This window comes from Triturus cristatus, chromosome 1_1 (genome assembly GCF_964204655.1).
Source record: "Triturus cristatus chromosome 1_1, aTriCri1.1, whole genome shotgun sequence".
Classification (NCBI taxonomy): domain Eukaryota; kingdom Metazoa; phylum Chordata; class Amphibia; order Caudata; family Salamandridae; genus Triturus; species Triturus cristatus.
In genome coordinates, this window is record NC_140579.1 from 82,028,368 (window position 1) to 82,043,810 (window position 15,443).

General features: G+C 43.4%; 1 long non-coding RNA gene across 1 annotated transcript in view; it reads left to right on the forward strand.

The window, feature by feature from the left end:
• Positions 1 to 14,778: 14,778 nt before the first annotated feature.
• The window catches only part of LOC146869513 (uncharacterized), a 383,511-nt gene continuing 382,846 nt past the window's right edge, over positions 14,779 to 15,443 (forward strand). The window contains exon 1 of the long non-coding RNA XR_014961066.1: positions 14,779 to 14,920. This is a non-coding gene — a long non-coding RNA (uncharacterized LOC146869513). The remainder of the gene's footprint in view (positions 14,921 to 15,443) is intronic.

The window sequence follows — 15,443 nt, forward strand, 5'->3', positions numbered from 1 at the left end:
TCATGCAAGCTGTGCTTGGCTCTTCCAATCTGCACTGACCAATCATGCTTGATTTACTCAACCCACCCTAACTGATCTGTCCTTCCTCCCCTCCCCCACCTAGTTTCCCTGACCCCGCCAGTGCAAGGCTCACTTGCCCTGTTCTTGCCTGGGCTGCCCTGTGCATGCCTTGCGTACCCGGGTACCCCCGATCCTGATTTTTATCTCATTCTCTTTGTGCAGACATGTTGCTCAACTCATCCTATTTCGTTCATCTCAGTCATTTATTTAAGTCCTTCCTCACATGTGTAACCACTCTACTTCCCTGTAATCACTTCATTCACCCAGTGCCTTGTGGTTTCATTGACGGCCTGCGGAGGGGTTTGAATGACCACGGTGGCTGCGTGCGTGCTGTATAGTAAATGACGACTCTAGACTGTGGTGTAGTCTGCATTGTGGTGAAGATCAGATTGAAAAAAAACACCTGCTTTTCCAGATACTAGAAAAGTATACAGCTCGATAAAACAGAAGAGTATCAGTGAATAAACCAAGAAATTTACAGATATTGAAAATAGTATTAATCTAATAATTTTTTCTTAACAAACTTTCCTCTGTCATGGTCCTATCATTTCTACATGGAAATCTGAGCAATGCTGCAAAGCATGGCCCTGGCATGTTTTTTCTTTTTAAAGGAAAATACACACATACCGATGTTACCATTTGAGGAACAAATTCACATTCAATGTATCCACTACAATAAAACACTATGGGCCTAATTACAATGTCGGCTGGAAAGCCTCCGACCAGCTTTTAAACCGGACAGGGACTCCGACTCGGGTCCGACAGGCTCAAGGAGCAGGTCAGCCAGTTGGAGAGGCCTCATAATCCCTTGAGGATGGCTTTCCGTTGTTGGGATTATGATGGCACTTTCCGACAGCAGTTTATGTTGGCCTTTCCGACATGGAACTGCTGTCAGAAAGTGTCGTTGGGGGCCCTTAGTAGGGCCCCTCCCCCCATGGCCCTCTGTATTTGGCCCTGGGGGGCACCTCTTGTGCCCCCTTTCATATCCCTGCACCGTGTGGCAGGCACCTCATGGTGTCTGCCACACGGGACAGGGGTATTTAAAAATGTCAATTTTTCAATGGGAGCTTGTGCAGCATATAAACCTTGTACCAGGGTTGGGATACTCCAGACCATATTTAAAAGGGCTGCCCTGGCTTGGCACACAGCAGGCTCAGGCTCTTAATGTTTAAATATTGTGTACACTCAGACACAGATCTTTAAGCTGCCTGCCTCTCATGTGGGGCACTGCGTATAATGTTGTTTCTTTCTACAGCTTGCATCATCGGATTCCTTGCTACCTCAGAAAGACTTCTCCCAAAATAATCAAACTGCATAAAAAGTTGACCTTAACTTACTTCAACTTTCGTTCGTTCGTTCGTAGAGGAAGACTAGTGTATTGTTAACCTTGGCTGTTCATTTACGTGAGAGCACACGCCCTGGAGCAGAGTCTGGAAATCGTGTGCTGACAGTGGGAGGATTTGAAGGACGGGACTGCGAGGACCAGCAGCCCCGTAACCGCGAATAGCTGTGTCCTCTTCTCGCCCCTGCTGCCTGCTGCTGGTATTTAATTAACTAACTCAACCGCAGCGCGGTCGCGCGCAGTCGCGCGCCGGGAGAAGCCCGGGACAAGGGCGGGACCGTTTGTGGCCGTTCGAGGACAGTAGAGGTCGGGCCGGGCTCCGTCCCTATCGTTTTGTTAATTATATGCTTCTCGGAGGAATATACTTGTGTGATACATTGCGCCTGTAGTCCCTGTGATCGGTTTAATTGTTATATTGTTTTGCAATTATGAATTCATCTTCGGGGCGTTCTGGCCACAAGTCGCTCTTTAGGGGTTCAGTTGCTGGGACGTTAGACAAATTTATAATAAGAGCCTCATCATTATTAGCTCATGAAATTGAATTAACGGAAAGGAGATTGTCGCTGGATACAGTTGTTGATAAACGCTCTTCATTGGGTTCTATTATGCACGCTAAATCTCCTAATCCTCCGCTTATAACTATTCCTGGATCACCTGATGATATCATGATAGGTAGTAGGAGTTTCTCACCCCCGTTGGAGAGAATGTTGGAAATTGGGCAAGGGTGTCATCCAATTTCAGAGGAAGAAGGCATGCATAGCAGTAAGATCTCATACCATCCTAATAGCTCAAGTCCATCAGTTCCTTCTATTTTTTTGTCCCCAGTTCGAACAAGATCGACTTCTGTTATTAGGCAGGGTTTGTCTAAGTTACCCTCTGCCACTGTCCCGAAGGGTGTACGTTCTAAAAGGAAAAGGGGGAAGGAAAACGATAAAGGAACGTTGCCTAAAAGCCGTAAATTGGGCCCCCCAAAAAATAATTTAGCAGCCCCTGTGAGTCGAGGTCAGGGGAAGGATTTACATGAAGACCTGCCTACCACCTCGGCTCTGGCAGATATCATGCCCACTAAACTGGGTGATGATTTTTGGCCTAGACTAGAATCGATGTTTAATAAATCTGTTTCTCTGATCCATGATAGGTTGGATTGCATTGAAAATAGGCTCTCTTGCCTTGAATTGGCTTTTGCCTCTTTTCAAACTAGATATGATTCGCGGGGTAGTGCTATTAAGAGTGTCACGAGATCAATATCTCATAATCGTGAGGGACCGCAGGTTAACGTAGGGGTAGTCCCTATACCACAGGTACTTCCGATTCCCCCGGTTGTACTTTCCAGTCCATCGGTTACTAGGGTGCAATCTAACTTATCTGGAGAGAGGGACGGGAATGGGCATGAGCTTGGAGGTAATGTTGTTACTATTAAATCTACGGGACAGCGGGGCTTCCAACCCTCTGGCCCGGTAGATCGAAGGCCATTTTTAAATCTCCCGCCCGAATCAACCCCTTATGTCGTTGTTCTCACGGGAGTCCCATCATTAATTGACGGGAAGCGGGAGGAGTTTTTGGACCTAAAACATAAGTGCATTCACTGGTTAAATCAACACAGGCCGTTACCAGTGTCGGTTTCAGCAGAAATCATTTTTGCACGTCGGGTGGATTGGGTAGGCCCCCAAGCCAAATTGGTGAAGGGAGACTGTGTTGTCTTAAATTTCAGAGACAGAAGGGCCGTGGAGCATATCTGTGCTTGGCCTGTAAATAACTTGGCCTCCCACATTAATTCTTTACCGCTCACATTTTTTTACCCACCTTTGCGTTATAATAAGAGTCCCCCGCGCTCGTTAGTGCCTGGTATTTTTGCTGAAAGGTTGGGTGCAAGAATTCCCCTGTTTAACCGGTTTGAAGGTCTGTCGGGTCTGGAAGACTGTGATTGACGGTCCACCGTTTTGCTAGATGAAACCCCTCCTGGAGAGTTAATTGACATGAATAATACTAAGTCCCCGGTTGGGTGTGTTGGTAAATTTGCCACGCTGACAGCGGACTCTTTTTTAGATTGATTTACCTGCCCGGGGAGCGGTGGTTTTCCCACCGGATGTAGTTGAAGACATGGCCCCTAGATTGCCAATAGATCCCACCTTCATTGAGAATGTATTTATGCCCACAGGACTATTGTCTCAGATACATTATGATCGCTTTGGTTCCACTGGCTCTGGCTATTATCTAGCCACATGGAATATTGCCGGGTGGCAACGTAAGCTGGATACTCTGGGCTGGAGGGAATTTGTTGGTTGTTGTGACTTATTCTGTCTGCAGGAGACCTGCTGCAAGGAACAAATCAATTTTGACGGGTTTGTTTCCTTTAATCTACCAGCCCAGGAATCCTCGTCGGGTCGTGCAAAGGGTGGTCTATTAATATTACTGTCAATTAAACTACCCGTGGTTGTTAAGGTATACGAAACGATTGGACACCGCTCCCAAGTGTTATGGTTACAGCACGAGAATGGCCGCAATGTTCTGATTATTAATTACTATAATAATGTATTTAACCAGACGCGATCAATTGCGGTCTTGGAATTAATGGGTGTCCTTGATAAACTGTGCTCCGACAATTTTATTAATTTTGATTTTATTTGGGTGGGAGACTTCAATACCCCTCTTTGCCCCCTATCCTTAATTGAGGCCTGTGGGTATACTACAGACAGCGATGAGGTGGAGGTTCACTTCCCACATAATCAATATGGAGAGATGTTAAACTCTGTCATGGCTAAATATGATTTAGAAGTATTACAGTGTGTTAAAGAGGACCAGGGTAATCCTATTCCTACATTTGCTGGTAGGGGTGTTGGTACAGTAATTGATCACTTAGTCCTCTCTGCGAATATTAATACCTTCTGTGGATCCCCGGTGATTTTGGACCTATCCGTTAGTGATCATAACTGTATTATTTCATGTCTGTCCTTATGGGGCCACAAGAAACAGGTGTTTGAAACTATTGTAAATGATGTTGTTTTAAGTAGACCTAATGGTCATAGGATTAAGTGGACTGTCACTAACTCAGACACGTATTTGAACAAAATTGTTACTCTCTGTCTACCTGAGATAAGCAAGTGTCTTGATGTTAATGTTGGTCACTTAGGTATCTTACATTGTTTTAATAAAATTAACGACAACATTAATAAAGTTTTGACCACCCCTAATGTAAAGCGACATAAACAGAACAGCGGATGGTTCGATAAAGCTTGTACCAGGGCTCTACAGAAGCTAAAGAAAGCTCTTTCGTGTAGTCCCCGGAACAGGTCTAGTATTGTTAATCTTAGAATAGCCTACAAGGAACAGCTTAAACGTAGGAAACGTGAACTTCAGGTCGAAGCGTGGGACAAATTGACGGTCGCGGCGGAGCTATCTAACAGTAAGCTCTTCTGGGATACCGTCAATAGTCCTTTTTTAAGGAACGATGAGGCACCGACAATTACCTCCCAAGTTAGTAAGGAAAGTTGGGTTCTCCACTTTTCTTCTATTTTTAATTGTAGTGATATTTCTTGTACACCTAGTCTATCTACCGTTGTCTGGCCTATTATCCCCCTTAATATTACTCCATCTGAAGTAGCACTTGCATTGAGATGTAGTAAAGGTGGTAAAGCTCCTGGGCCGGATGGAGTGCCAATCGACCTTTATAAAGCTGACATAACAATATGGGGCCCCGTTCTATCAAATCTTTTTAATGCAGCTGTAGAGGAAAACATTTCGTCAACTTGGGGGGAGTCCATAATAATTCCCATATACAAAAAGGGCCCTAGATCTGAAGCCAAAAATTATCGCCCAATATCCCTTTTAGACTCATCATTAAAAACTATGAGTCGGGTCTTATTGTTTAGATTAGAAGAATGGGCGGAGGATAATGGGATTTTGGCTCAATCCCAATATGGGTTTAGGAAAGGCCGGGAGACCCTGGAACAATGTGTAAACCTAGATCTTATTATTGGGAAGTATACGCACGCAAAGCAGGGATCTCTTTTTCTCTGCTTTGCTGATCTTAGTAGCGCGTTTGATCTGGTAGATCATGGTTTCCTATGGTCAACCCTTTTGGACCTAGGTGCCCCCAGGCTAATATTTTCTTTTTGGCACGACTCTATGTTCAATTATCCGCAAACATACGCTATGGCCAAGCAGGAGAATGTACAAGCCAAATTACGGTGAGCCTTGGCATTAGGCAAGGTTGCGTGCTGGCACCCCTTCTTTTTTCTCTTTTTATCAATGCCATAGAAGCCGACCTTAAAAAAGTTAAATGTGATGCTCCGCAAATTGAGGGACAGGAGGTACCTGTGCTGCTTTATGCTGATGACACGGTACTCCTCTCAAGAACTCCCATGGGCCTACAAAAATGAATGAATAGATTTTCTGATTTTATAAAGGAAAGGAAACTAAAACTCAATTATTCTAAGACTTTTATTTTACCGTGCGGACGTAAAATAAGGAATTTGAGATCCTTCCATATTGAGAACCATAAAATCCTTCTAGTCAATAAGTTTTGCTACCTTGGCATCATGTTTTCGAGTAACGGCCTGTGGTATGATGAGATTTTAAATGTTAAGGCCAAAATGGCCTAATGTGCTTATGGCGTTTTTAAATTTGCAATCAAATTGGGGGATCTCCGCATATCTGATATGTTACACATTTATAGAAACAAATGTGTTTCGGTAGTGCTTTATGGTGCAGGGGTTTGGGGCTATTGCCCTCATGGAGAGCTTCAGGTGGAGGAAAACGCTTTTCTAAAAAAGTTATTATGTCTGCCTTCATCCGCCCCCACTGTATTAATTCATAACGAGGTGGGGTTGAATTATTTAACTGATCTGATAGAGCTGAAATCCTTAATGTTATGGAGATCGATTTGGATGAAGCAAGAGGCTGGGTTCAACAGAAGCATCATTAAGGATTGTCTCTGTCTGGACAATTGCCTACAAATCCTATGTGGTATCTACTTTTAAGGATTTTTTCAAGGTGAATATTTTGGAAAATCCGAATTATGCGTCTGATTTTTCTAAGTCAGAATTTAAACAAATTTTTCTGAGGGAAAAAGTTCAACGGCGCCATTGTAAGAACATGCAGCTGGCAACCGTGGCTTTTTATTATTCACAGGAGCATACTGTAGGGTTCCAATTATACCTTTCCAAGGTTACCAGAGTCTCGCATCGGTTCGTATTGACCCGATTGAGATTAGGTATCGTCCACCATTTGGTGGATTTTCCATCTATAAAAAAATATCCCACTGCTCCTTGTCCATGTGATGGAGTCACTAAACAGAGTGTTGTACATTTTCTCCTTACATGTGATTTATACGTACATTTGCGCATTATCTATCTGAAACCACTTTTTAAAAAATACGGGTCTCGTACTTTGAAATCTGCTTTGAATTTGTTGTTTACTTTAAATGAGATAGATATATGTTTTTTTACTGCCACGTTTATTTTAAAATCTATTGCTGCTAGAAAAAGTATGGTTTTTTAACTTTTATGTTCAGACGGCTGATTATTTTTCTAAAATTCTGTTCTGTGAATCCCTCAAATTGTCTTATTTTGGTCCAATTTGTTTAGTAAGTTTCATATCTGTTGTCTTGTGCTTTTATGATTGTTTTTAATAATCGAATAAAGCTTACATTGAATTGAATTGAATTGACTTCAACTTGATTGCTTTTCTTTCATGACAGTGACCCTCTTCTTATCTTCCATCTTCAGCATGTCTTCTATTTCTGAGTATAGCCTCCTCTCAGTCTCATTCCTGTCCGCCTTAATTCTTCTTATTGTAATTCTGCAACTGGCTGATACCTCATTTACCAGATCAAACCTCTCCTTTTTAAAACCCTATCAGTATAACCTAACATTACCTAATCCCTGCCAGCTTGTCTATCTCCCCAAACATTCACCTGAAGCCACATTTCCCCCACTAACGAGCACACATAACGGGCATTAATATAATCTCTCACAAAGTAACTGGATTAAATTACTACACTTTGTTCCTTGAGAGCACATGACTAATCACAATAACCAACAATAACTAATAGGTTAACCTCTAACCTTGAGTTCTGGAGTAGCGTGCTCCTAGCCATAAAGCACCTCAACACCTCATCTGGGGCAGTAACCACTATATAAATACAATTACAATTTCACCAGACACCAGGCTAGGCACAAAGAACACCAGTCTCCACACACAGTCCACGGCCTCTGAATAATGGGAGGCACATTCCACACACTGTGGAGCTCTGACACAGGAACAAGGCATTCACAACACCTTCCATTCTGCTCTGTAGATGAGCATCACATCCCACCAGACACCAGTGCCAGACACAAAGAACAAGTCTCCACACAGTCCACAGTGCCTGAATGATGAGAGGCAGATTCCACGCACCGTGATGGTCTGGTACAGGAACAAGGCATTGATAACACCTCCAACTTCATCTTATTCTACAGTGAACACACCATCCCACCAGACTTCTTGAGGTGCCAAGTGCTGGTGAGTTCTCAGTCTTGTGATACCCCGATGTCACTGAAAGGTTTGATACCCTGAACTATTTTTCACACAAAGGAAAGTATTATACACTTTCACAATCCACTGCTCACCAAGCACCAGAAAGCTTTCTTCAGGACGTTGGGCCCGTGTGGACCTTAGTCCATTGCATTGTCAGTCATAAAAACACCTTAAAATACAGGTATTGCTAATAGGGCACCAAAACTGCTCCAAGAAAGGAACCTGCAAGTGTAAAGGGTAAAGAAAGAAAATGAAGTATGTGGGGACAGGAGAAGGAGGTGTGTAGCTGCAAACGTTCCAGAGTCCAAAAATAAACCTTGGCTTTACCACATTTTAACTATTCTCCCAAAAATACATTGTGTCTCTTGTGACACTGGAATCCATTGAAGATAACACATACACCATTGAGGATGTATGAGAAAGGAATGATTTTCATATTGCATGCTGTCACATTGTTTTGAATGGATTCAACAACTAAGCTTTACAAAACGTAAATCTGCGTAAAAACCTGGGGGCAGATTTACAAGCCCCCTGCGCCACTTTTGCGTCACTTTTGCATTGTTAAAAGTGACGCAAAAGTGGCGCAAGGGGCTTGTAAATCTGCCCCCTGGTCTTTAGCCAGTTTAGCCTGTTTATTTAGGGCTAAACAGGTTATGCCCACGGGCTCATGTGAGACTGTGCGTCTTGGGACTGGCCAGCAGGCTTGCTGCCAACAGTCTAACAACCATTGAAGCCCACATGTTACACCAGAATAGGCAAAAAATGATTTGGTTAAAACCCCATGCACAGGTCTTCCCTTTGGGAAGACACCTGGACTAACTTTAAATATAAAGAATACAAGACTTATTAAAGCCAATCGGTCTCACCTTTGATCTTGGACCCTGATGCAATGGCTATGCCAATTACTCCCCCTCAACCTCCCAGATGTCAGTCAGAGCATGTTTATGTACAGTGGTCATCTTGTAATGATTGTTCTTCATTCTAGAATGGGGAGGAAGTGCACAATAATCTGGGGAACCATGGAGATGTTACAAAGGGGACTATTTATTGGCTTTAAGGACAGCGCACCGAAGCGATGGCAGTGCTTAAAAAAATGGCAAAAGCAAATGGCTGAAGGGGCTTAGGAAATGGTCACTCTATGGGTATTGTACGTTTGTAGTGTCTAGTATTCTCTCATAGACAGCTACAGAGGTTTGTCGTCAACAACTAAAAATGAAGGCCCTCATGCAGATGCCGGTGGGCCCGCCACCAACAGTCAGTCGGTCGCGGCCCAACCTACATCCATTGAAGTGGTAAGCCAGCCGGTTTACGACCCCGAAGTCTGAGGCATTTGGGGGAGGGACCATCCACTGCTGTACTGACCTGCTCAAAAAGCCCGTCGGGGCAGCAGTGGGACCGTAATCCCGACAATAGGGGCGGTGCCTGACATAGGGATTACAATGTCCCTTTCCCTCTGCCTTTCTATCGTTGTCCAACCGCCATAGAAAGGCAGACGGAAAGAGGCTTTGGGGGACCCTAGCAAGGCCCCCATGCCTCCGCTATGGGGCCTGGGGGGGGCACCTGTGGTGCTTCCACAAACATCCATGCACTACGTGGCAGGCTCCGCATGGTGCCTGACACAAGTTGCATGGAAGTTTGAAAACATCCAGTCTCCTATTGCACCTTATGCTGGTGCCCTTTTCCAGCCACCACACAAGCTGCAATGGAAACATTGATGTTTCCAAACGCCCATAGGGCGGTTGCTTCCAATTTCGGCGGATGGAACCGCTGACTAATAGTTGGGCGGATTCCATCCCGCTACGGTGCCGGTCGGATGCTCGTCTGATTAACATCATAATAGGCCCCAAAATGTTTACAGAACCGTGGTTAGTAAGCTTAATTAAATCTAATTCCAGTCTACTTCATTCTTTATGAATGAGCTTTACGTGCAATAATGTGTCTCAACCTGCACACCTTCAATACTGTGGGGCAGATTTACAAGCCCCTTGCGCCACTTTTGCGCCACTTTTCCCATGTTAAAAGTGACGCAAAAGTGGCGCAAGGGGCTTGTAAATCTGCCCCTGTGAGTTTAACAAGATTTGTAATGGTATGTCAAAATACACAATGCGATCTGCCTCTGTCCCTAAAAAGTTAATCACAAGTGAGGGCATGAAGAACACTTCCTGCTTCTGTGGAGCACACAGCAGAATGAATCACTAGGGTTTCAACTGAAAGATAGTTTGGTTGAAATGCAATTCAAACAAGCTATTACAAGACTCAAACGTTATGCGCAAGCATTTCTTTTATGTTTACAATCGAAACTTATGAAGGCATAAAAAATGCTCGAACTGCAGCCACTGCAGTAACGTGATTATTGGGAACTCTTTTTTGCATCCGCATACAGACAAGAAAATTGCTCTGAGGCACTCCTCTGATTGCAACACTGTTTGTGTTATCTACGCCATAAAATGTCCATGCGGACTGACTTGTGTAGGACGTACATCACGTAAAATAAAAGTTTGCATCACTGAACACAAAAGCATGATCAGAACCAAACACATCAACTCTTGTTTAGCCGCACACTGGATGAGTCACTCACACTCCATTCTCCAACTTTGTTACACCATACTTGAAAAGATCACCGCACTGAGAGGGACAGATACTTACACTTTGTTAGCCCGTAGGGAAATGTTTTGGATAAAACATCTTGACACCATTATTCCGAAGGGTCTCAATGACCAAAATGATTTTTTGTGCTTTTTGTAGTATCTCTTTCATGTTTATTTCTACATTTAACGATGATGCACTTACGACATTTTGATGTACATCGCTGAGCGCACACACACTGACCAGGAGCCCCTTATTCCCACTGCTCATCACTTTTTTCATGTTTGTTTTTTATACCTTTCACGATACCACCGATTGTAATCACACTTTGTTCCAACTATGGGTTGCCCAGCTGGAGCACGATTGGGTTCTGAGACACTCGTCCAAACATTAGTGCATGTCTATCACTCATTCGTCCACACGGCCTACCTCGATTAAACAGTGATTGTGTAACTATTTTGTGGTGATAGAGCGTCATGTTATTCTGAAAATTGTAGGGGTGTATCATTGTCACAGGTAGTTCGCACTCGCATATCTAAAGACATGTATTAACATGTGATTAGTAGAAATGTAGTACTAAAGCAGTATATATTAGAGTGAATAGAAGTGTAATTGTGTCATTATAGTGATTAATGTAGTGCTAATATGAATGTGTACTTTAGATGATGCATAAATGAATTAGTTCACGTATAATGTGATGCATTTGTTTAAACGTGTGCCATATTAAAGTTTGCACATGTAGTTTTGTTTATTCATATACGAAATGTAATGAATTAAATGATTATAGAAGTGATATTAGAGAAATGTGTTTAAAGTGTAAAGGCCTAATCGCATATACGTTTAAGAGAAGGCCTATTCGCTTCTTATGTTAGCTGAATATTGTAAGCCAAAAAAGGTTTCCCTTGGAAAGGCTCTCGTTTAGAAGGAGTCAGCAGATTTCTGAAAGTGGAAAGTTTCTCGTTCACACGTATCTGTTGCAGGTGCAAGGACACATGTCTCGTTAGGAAGACTAGCCCTTTGTTTTAGGAGTTAGGTTGGAAGGAGAAGCCGTTATGGGAGTGCACAGGAACGCTGATATGGAAGGAGGATACTTTCAGCGATGCCTGGGACTCAAGGTCGTCCAAACGGTTTTTGCAGGGGTACAGGTTTTGATGGAAATTCACCGGAGAGAAGACCTGGCCGAAGAGGCATGACATGGGCGTGTGCTACTGTATGTGGATTTTGTATCAGGGACAGTGCCCCTGGGGAGGAGAGCAGTCCTGAGCAGATGAGAGCAGAGAAGGGAAGTTGGAGCAGAGCAGACTTGAGAAGAGAGGCAGGGAGAGGGACTTGGGTAGGAAGGAGCATCTTAGAACGAGCTCAGGATGCAAAGTGAGTGGCCTTCTTAGGAAGTCTTCACAACTGACACCTTTTCCTATTCTTGTCTGGGGAAACTTGCTAAGTAGGGATGTCACCTTAGTAGTAGTGCAGGGATAGATTAACGCTTTCCTTTAACAGGTTAATGAAGTCTAACATAGAGATTGGAGCAGTTATTGTTTGTCTAATGCTTCTGGAGTTAACTATTCTTCTTATTCTGAGTCGAATGAGACTCCTGCGTAGGAGGATGCTTGTATTAGTGCCCGTTTATTTTCTTTTTTTTTTTTTTTAAACTTTATTTTTCGTTTTAATACAAACAATCAAATTTCACCCCCCTCCCCCGACATCAGAAATAAGTAGTACATCCAGATCCAATCAGCAATCATATACATATGTGGTACCTTAGGGTGAGGCAGGCCTTCGGCCATAGCGCGAGGGTATCCGGGTCAGCCCCGCTCAATGCCGCACAGGATCTGCCGCCCGTTTATTTTCTTAATCTCGTTCTGCAACTCACATCGAAAGAGAAAAATACCTCTCTGCATTGTTTTTGTGCAGGAAGGTACGCCTTCCTGCACAAAAGCAATCCTGCCTGCAACTGAGGCATCAAAGGTGCAAGGGTGCCTATATTGTCGCAAGGCACCAAATTGTGCACCAGCGCAGGGGGGAAGGACAGGAATCCACCATATTTAATACATACAGCGCATTGCCTCCCTTTCACATTGGTGTAGGGCAGCCTCACAAGAAGATTTGCGATGATGCCCCATGCCAGTTCCTCATAAAAGAGGCCCCTAATCTTGGACGTGCTATGTGCCTCATTTATGAATTACTTTGCCCCCATGAGCCTTTACTCTGGCTTCAAACGTGGCCGGGAACTTCACCCATATATGCAGATGGGTGTGTTCTGGATTTAATGTCATAATAAGGGCTTGTCTACAGGTTCAAATTGCGGCCTGGTTGAATACCCCACGCAACGCCTTTCTAAGATCAGATAGCACGCCTAGACAGATACATAGGACATGTATCATTGTTTCTTTCCCATAGTCGTCTAATCTGCCTTCTGATTCTTCCGCTGTTTTTAACCAGACTTGTTTCTGGTCCCCTGTTGGTCGAACTCCTAAGCGGAGTCGCAGGAGCTTGATCTATGTGTAGTATGAGTACTCATTGTCAAAGTATGAAAGAGGCTTCAAGGTCATGTAGATGTTGATGACTTGCCAGGCATAAGACCCTTTCACTAAGGTAGCTTTAACATGATGTTATGAATATGATGTTGCCATGCTGTTAAGGTGTTTTATAAATTCACTGCTTGACTGGTAGATTGATGGTTTGTAGTGACTGAAAAGTGTCATCTAGAAAGTGTTTAGGTGTTGAATTTGAGTTTTACTTGTTTATTTCAAACAAGACACACGTGGCTAGTGTATTTTCCTCGGCCAATCCGAGTGTATGACACATCTTGAGAAAGGCACTTTTTGTGGTCCAGGTTTGTGTTATTAGGCTGAACTCCAGGAGCAATTGTGTCTGCAACGTATATCTTTGAAGTTTAAATACAGATTGGTAGGACTTTTCAGTCAGTAAATCTAACAGCCTACCTGCTTATCCTGCTGTGATGGTCGACAGCAACTTTGTCGCCATTACTTTCTGTAGAGGTCCCATGTTGTGGCCTGTAGGGTCCTGGAGAGAGTGTGGAACTCTGAGGTTAGGGATGCTGCCTGTGATTTCATTACTTCCATATATGGCACTAATGTGCCTCTGGAGTCAAATAGCATCGCAAGATATTTATATTGTTTTTCGGTGAATAGCCGGAATCCGTTGATGTTCCATGATTTGGGGATTTTAAATTTCTTGCTGAGCTTGTGTGCTTTGTTCTTCATAGGGTTTTTTTGGGTTAATTCCACTTTGTAAAGCAGTGAAGAGCATCTAGAACTCACTATAGGTCCATGGACGTCTTGCTCAGTAGAAGCAGGTCATCAGCAAGTTTTGGAGGATGTGTGTTTTAATGTCAGGCTCTCTAGACAGGCTTGAAATATAGATGTTGAACAGCAAGGGGGCGAAGATTTAATTCTGCTTCAGGCCAACCGAGGTGTAGATTTTCTGAGAGAGCTAGGTGCCGTCTCCTATCTTCACATTTAGACACATTTTGGTGTGCAGAACCTGAATGGCTTCCAGTATTTTTGATGGAATCCTATAGCTGATTGGTATCTGCCACCACAGATCTCAGGGGACTGTGTTGAATACTGCCATGAAGTCAATGAAACAAGTGTAGAGCATAGATTTTATGCTGCAGATGTTTCTATTGGTGAATGTAACTCACGTAATTACATGCAGAATAATCGCGACATAACGTGGAATTACACAAGAAGAATGATTCTGCTTTAATGCCATAAAACACAAATAGCGAGCGCGAGCAGCCTCTTTCACTCGCTAAATGTATTTTTAGGGTAGGATTTTCTCCAACGTACTGCCAGCAGTTAAAGCTATTTTCTTAGAACAAAATGCTAGGGGTGGGCGATAAACTTCGCTCTGCTGGCGGAGTTTGCAAAATCTTGCAACTCTGTACCATTCTTGGAGCGTGGCGATTGGTAACACTCTGCCAATCGTCACAAGGTGGAGTTTACTGGTGTGCACCCCTAGATAAGACTTGGGTACATTTAAGAGACAAAATTCACTGCGGATTGTAAGACCTCCGCACATCTAATGAGCGGAGAACCACAGCCAATGAACAACCCGCAGATATTTTCCCATCCAACCCACAAGTTCCTTACAATTTCTAATGCGTGACAGCCAATGAGTCAAAATAATTAACATCGCTAGCCTTTGCTATAAGGCGTTCCTTTAACCAATGCTACGTCATCAGGCTTCCTCATTGCTCATAGAATATGTTTCTGCCTTTGTGATTGGTTTTGTTGGGTACAGGTCTTGCCTATGAGGAGAGCCAAGCACGAGGGATTGTTTTGGATAAACATTTGGGTTTTCAGTTCCAGGGCCACCTTGTGAACAGCAGGACTGTGGGTGGAGATGATGCAGAAGGAATATTGGATCTGCATGCTGCTCACCATTGAGGAGGTAAGACGGCACCACTGACGTAGCAATGTGCGTTAACCATTCACTGCTGAGATCTTTGTGCAAGTCAGTGGTTTAAATTCCCGTGCAGAGACTCAGCCTTTCAGCCTTCCAAGGAGTAGTGCTGGCATTTGCAAATGCTGCCCAAGATGCATTTTGTAATCAAGAAACTGGGATGTTGTGAGTGAAATGGAAAATGTAATAAATTGGATTATCGTGCTACCGCTGAGATTTTTGTGGCGCTCGAAATTCGAGCCCCAGTCACTAAGTATCCATGTCTTCACATTTCATCAGTCCTGTTGGTTGCATTACAATTATACAAGGCTATAACCTCTAGCATGTCTGAGGTTCTGAAATGAAAAGACTGGGTCTCAAGTGAAATTGGCTATCCTTTTACTGCTATTCATCCTTTCATTGGCAATGAAATGAGTACATTCAAGTGGCTTAAAAGAAGCACCTGTTATTTACAGTGTCTGAAGCATGAATTAGAAATCTGTATACTAAACAATACACCTGCGCTGTAGCC